At 46.0% G+C, this 6,006-nt stretch overlaps 1 protein-coding gene across 7 annotated transcripts in view; it reads right to left on the reverse strand.

Moving 5' to 3' along the window:
- The window catches only part of ZNF644 (zinc finger protein 644), a 98,874-nt gene extending 94,337 nt beyond the window's left edge, over nucleotides 1-4,537 (reverse strand). For 2 of the 7 annotated variants that reach the window (XM_032487049.1, XM_032487047.1), the window contains exon 1: nucleotides 4,236-4,537. The gene's annotated coding sequence lies outside the window, so the exon portion shown is untranslated. Of the gene's footprint in view, nucleotides 1-3,921; nucleotides 4,204-4,235 lie in introns of those variants that run through there. The other 5 variants (XM_032487050.1, XM_032487048.1, XM_032487056.1 and 2 more) reach the window with 4 other exon arrangements.
- Between the last annotated feature and the right edge of the window lie 1,469 nt (nucleotides 4,538-6,006).

The following is a 6,006-nucleotide window of genomic DNA, read 5'->3' on the forward strand; positions in this document are numbered from 1 at the left end:
GACTAACAGAATTAAATTTCAAGAACAAATCACTCATCTATACTTTTCACATAGTTACTTACAAAGTCACAGTTCCAAGAATCTCAAATGAAATGGGAAGGCCACATCTTGCAGACAGAAGAGGCAGGGCAAAGATTAGGAGAGGGAGAACCCAAGAGAAATCTCTTAGAAACACTAATCTTAATAGTCTCACTTTCCCTCACCCAAGAGAAGTATGCACTGCTGCTGCCACTGCACTAGCGTGCTCCTCCTCCTCTTCCTCCTGAAATCCTTGGCTCTTCTCCTCCTGGAAAGTTATCCCATAGAACTTCTTGTTTTTCCTGCTAACACCTCTCAATTGTCAAAGATATTGTATCTTGAATTGAAAGGAACAAAAACGTCCTAACTCCTCCTAATCTCATGAGTCCCCAGTAAACTCAAAGAGGACAGCAATTTCACAGTTTAACTTTGGCAGATCTAAGAAATAATTAAACAGTACAGCAACTGAGGCTCTAGATATGAGAAAACATCTTTTTCATGGAGACTCCCTCTCCCGAAGAAAGAACACAAATTGAATTTGGTGTCCTACCTTCTAGGTCTCAGCTGACCTTTATGTTTGTTCTTGAGAGGAGGAAGAGGAGAAATAACTGCAGCCAACCAGCAGGGTGAGCTAGCACTAGAATCGGCTTGATTAGAAGCAGTTCTTTTACAATTCAGTGGGGTGGATGGTTTGCACTTTTAAAAGCAGCTATCCCCTCCTAATAAGCCAGAATTAGAAGACATTACTTCCAGAACTCCTTCAGTCAGCACTACAGAACTCTGTTTAGTATTTACAGACTCCATCTACAAAGCAGACATCCTCTCTACCAGAGGGGTTAACGATATCAAATAAATGAAAAAAAAATCCGAGCTCATGTGACTATCCAGAATATTATAATATTCATCCTTCATTCTCATGCTTTATTTTATAGGACTAATGTAAAAAGATTTTAAAACACTTTTTAAAAAGAACTGCTAAAACTAATATTCTATAAAATTAGGGCTAGATAAGTCAGCATTGCAATTTCTGCATTCAGTGCAAGCTACAGCTGCCTTAAGATCTGCCTGAAAAGCAGCCATGAGAAGAGCATTCCCACAAGAGTAAGATGCCCTGTTTTCCTTTAGAATCACATTCTGAGAAGAGTCTAAGTAAGTAACCGTAAACACTAACAACGTATTTGGGATGAAAAATGAACTTGCCTTCTCTGACAACCAGTTTCTATACATTTTTTAAATTGCAGGTAATCCCACCACTTCAAGTGACAGTCCTGGAGTCTTCCTTTTCCCCTCCTGTTACCCAATATAGTCTCAATTCAGCCAAAACAAAACTTGCCCTCTTTTATAACTTGAGTGACAAATTAAAGCTGCAAAAAGTTTAAGGTTTGCAGGTGACAGACTCATTTTATAATTACAAATAATCTGGGAATAATCCTTATTATCACAAGACTAAAGTATAATTAAATCCACTCACCTACATAGTGTTGAGAATTATGAAATATATCAACTTTCCGAGAAAAATCAATAATTTAGATGCACTTTAAATGACCCACAGAAGCTGTAAAACCTCCAGACAATTTACCTGTTTTTGTAAAATGTGGTATCAAAAGAAGTTAAAGATAACTGTGCGATCCCGTTGATTTTCCTACCTGTTGAATTCCCTAACAGATCTTACATGTCTACTGCTCAGCAGTAGTACTATCTAGTCTGAACAAGCAGTTTCTAACAAGGGGCAGAGTGGCACATCCATCTACCCAACTAAAACACTGTTACAAAATGAAAGGCATTAGCACCACTGTTTTGAGCATCTATTTCATTTCTTATTTAATAACTGGTAGTAATGGCAATTACTTCAAACTTCCCAAGAAGTTTATCAAGCTACCTGTTTTTTTTTTTAATGTATGGATCAAGATTGCTTTTTGAAAACCTGAAAACTCAAAAGCAACATTGCTTTGAAATTATCTCAAACGTTTATATTTTGTATTTGAGTTTGTTTCACTGGAAGTCACTCTAAAAACTAAGTCACCATGTTAAGTTAAATAAGTTTTTAATTATTGTCACAGAATTTCTTGCTAATATCTAATTAACAAGTATTCTCAAACACATCCCCTTGTTTTGTTTTATAACCATTATTAGTTGCATACAGTCACCTCCTTATCCGAGCAATGTGACTAATGAAAGGACCAATGAGGTACAAGATGAGACACAATTCTCCATTATGCAATTAACAATCATCTCTGGTCCTCAATATATTGTAAAATAAAGGGTGAAAATAGTTCTCTAAGATTCCTTCTATGCTAAAACTATATGATTCAATAATCATTTTGCTGATAATATATTTCCTATTCATTAACACAAGATTGTTCTCTCTTAGAAGGGGAAAAGCTAAGAAGGGGGGACATAGAAATCTGGGGGAAAAAACAAGGAAAATGAAAGTTTTAAGCAATGTTGAAAAGTTCAAATTTCAATTTGAACAGAGATCTAAAATTAGTTATCTAATGTGTTTAAACATCTCTTCAAATAAGCAATGTAATTTGTTAATGTAGCCTGCCCAAAATAAAACATTAGTTGTTTCCAAATTTTGTACTTCAAGTATTACAAATACACAAAGTATGATGGAGACATAAGTGCAGTGTAACTTTAAATTATGTTAGAAATTCTAAAACTTACACTACCATGATTTTAAGAGCAGTGTACATATCACTGTATTAAACTAGTCGAGCTTTCATGTTTCACCTATTAAACTGTGTAAATTGTAACTTCTTTATAAAAACTGATCTTTTCTTACCAAACCTATCAATGCAATATTGCTGCCATCGAGTTCCCTGGATACTTACACATGGCACTGAAGGCAAACAGCAGGTTTCCTCTCTTTGAGTAACTTGAGTTGTCTATTTTTTGAAACGCTCTTTTTCTTGTGGGACCAAAGAAGTAACTAAACTACAACAGAGAGGCAATATACTATTAAGGCAAATCTAATCTATCATCCAGATGCAACAAGCCTGGCATTAGTTAGGACCGGCCAGAATGGATGGATGGTGTTTGGCTTATTTCTGTTGAAATCATTAACTTGTACACAAAACAGGACCATCATTCGGGCCCTCAATCGTGTTTATCTCCTCGTTGAGCACTTCTCAATGACCACACAAAATTTGAAGTCTAAACACAAAAAGTTTCATCGCAACTAAATTTGTCAATATTACTTCAACAGTTCAAGAAAAGTTTTCCACTAATGTTGCTAAACCATGGATGGATCCCAACACGAGAGTCGTCTGTGAAGTCTCGTAACAAGAAACCGTTAGCTCCACCACCTAAGTTTCCAATCACTGAGAAGGGTCTGGGACAACTCATCTTCAGGTTCACGGGAGAAGTGGAGCACACCTGCTTTCCTCTGGCAGAGATTAAGCTCCCAGGGACACAAAGGCCAGGGAATCAGACCTGGAGAAGCAAAAAGCTTTAGCTGGACGCCCACCAAGCCCCTGGCAACCCAAGCACTCTGAGCGGTTTACCTCTTGCTGCTACTTCCCAGGCACCTAGCGGCAAAAGGGCTCGCGGCACCGGGGGCGGCGAGGGCTCTGCGGTCCCGGCCCCACGTTAGGGGAGGGGTGTGTACGCTTAACGCCAGAGCCGCGGCTCCCGGCCGAGGCCGAGCGGCCCGGACGGCGGGGCCGCCCGCTTACTCCGGGCGTCGCAATGGCGGCCGCCGGGCTCCCCGGGCCGCCCGCTCTCGGCCCCTTCCCCCTCCTGCTCACTGGCTGCTCGGCTTCATGTGACTAAACAAAACCCCCAAGTCTAGCGCCCGGCTCAGCCCCTTTGTGTCCGCTCCCGGACCCTCCGACGCCGCCGAGGAGAAGCCCTCCCCCCGCCTCCGCCGAGTCCCGCCCCGCGGCGGCGGCCGCCGCTCACCTCAGGCTCGGCCGACCCCCCGCGGCCGCCGCGGCCGCCGCCGCCCCGAACCCGGGGCCCGGGCTCCTTGTGCAGCACCAACTCCGCCTCCTCGGCCGCCGCCGCCATCTTAGCCTGTGCGGCAAAACGCGTCCTTTCGGATGGTCGGGACCCAGCCCAGGGCGGAGCTCCCCGCGCCGAGCGCCGGCGGCCGGGGCCCCCCGCGTCCCTCCGCCACCCCCAGCCCCGCCGCCGCCGCCGCCGCCGCCGCCGCCCCGGGGCCCGGAAGCCACGCGGGCCCCGGCGAATCCGACCAAATAAGCCCTGAAACTCACAGTTTGGTGCCGCGTGCGTCAAACCGGGGCGACGCCGGGCGCGCGCGGCGTCCCCGCGTCACACGCCGCTCTGTACGCCGCCCGGCCCGGCGGCCCCCTCCGCTCCCCGCTTCTCGCCGCCGGCCCCGGTTCCCACGGCGCAGGCGCGCGGCTTTCCCGCCTCCGACCGGGCCGCGGGCCGCGGGGGCGGCCGGCGCCGAGCTCCCGGGCGGCCTCGAGCTGCCGGGGCGGCCGGGGGGCCACGCCGACGGGGGCGGCAGGCGCAGCGCTCCACCTTTCTCGGGTGCCACAGACCCCGCAAGGTCACCTCCCCCAGCGCTGACCTAATCACTCTCGAGGCGGTTCCCGCCCCGAAGTAGGCACGCTCCAAATATGGTGGTGCCCAAACTCTGCGGGGCCCGAGCGCTCCGGCAGGCCCAGGCCCGTTAAGGTGGAGCAGGCCCGCGTCGGGCGTCCGCGGCCACGCGCGAGCCCCGGCCCCTTCCCCGTTCCCGCCGCGGAGGGGGACAGCCGAGGGGCTCGAGGCTGCCCGCCACCGCTGCAGAGCGGCGGCAGAGGAGGGCGTGTGGGCCTTAAGGCGGCCAGTTGTCGGGAGATGCTTCGTGGGGACACAGCATCCACTGAAGCATCTCCCCGGACAGCACAGCCTGCCCTAAAAGGGCCCTGGGTTTGGTCCAGCTTGGCTCTGAGGATGCTTCTCCCTCCGCATTAAAGCACCTGAGATACTGGTTAACCCTTCAGAGAATTAGTAGGTCCTGAGAAAGTTCTGGGAAAGTTTTGAAACAAGTATGCACGGCAGAGTTCCATCGACCACACTTTGGGAAACACTGAGTAGGAGCTATTCTCTTCCCTTTCAAGATGAGCAAACAAGAAGTTGCTAACATGTCTGACATGAACCAGAAATTCCTGAGGAATCTACTAGTCCCACCTTAATAAATTCTTTGGCTGTTCTGAATCTGTTTTCTCATTAAACAAATCTTTTCATTAGTAACAGCTATCAAAAACTGTGCTTTCCCAAACCCTCAAGATGTTACTGGTGTTCAGAGGAATACACTATAATTGCAGTTATTTGACAAACATGAGAAACATTCCCTTTCCTATAGGATGGGGACCTCATCATCATTATCAGCAAACATAGATTCCAGAAGACAGGTGTTTGTACTTGCTGCATTAGGTAATAATAATGGCTAACACTTCCGAGTGCTTACTATGGACCAAGCATTGTTCTGACTCGTTCAGTTTCATTACAACCTAATGAGGCAAAGAGAGATTAGGTAACTTTCTCAACGTCACACAGCTCTTTGGAGTCTTTCAAAATACAAAGTTTTCGTCTTCATTTATACAAATGGGTGAGCAATAAAATGTATATATTTTCAGCCAATGGTGGGGGGCTTTGGATTATTTCATCTGCAAAATCCATTGAAATTGGACATTCTAAGTTTACCATTGGACTTACAATAAATAAAATTACTATGTACTATGGAAATTCTTACAACATTATGTCACTACAAAAGCAGTTACCAACAACAAAAACTCTGTTGTGAATGTATACCTTGGACTGACTGATGTGCATCAGATCATGCTACCAGCAAACAGAACCACTCAGAGCTCAACCATGATCAGGAACTTGTCTCACTAATGCAACTGTTCATATTAGAATTAAGCAACTAAATGGTAACACTCTAGAAATAGTAGTAGTAGTATAAGTAGTAGTAACAATTGTAAGTAGTAAAAGTAGTATTGGCTGATGAAATTCTTTATAAGCAAAATA

The sequence above is a fragment of the Camelus ferus genome, chromosome 9, assembly GCF_009834535.1.
Source record: "Camelus ferus isolate YT-003-E chromosome 9, BCGSAC_Cfer_1.0, whole genome shotgun sequence".
In the NCBI taxonomy this organism is placed as follows: Eukaryota; Metazoa; Chordata; class Mammalia; order Artiodactyla; family Camelidae; genus Camelus; species Camelus ferus.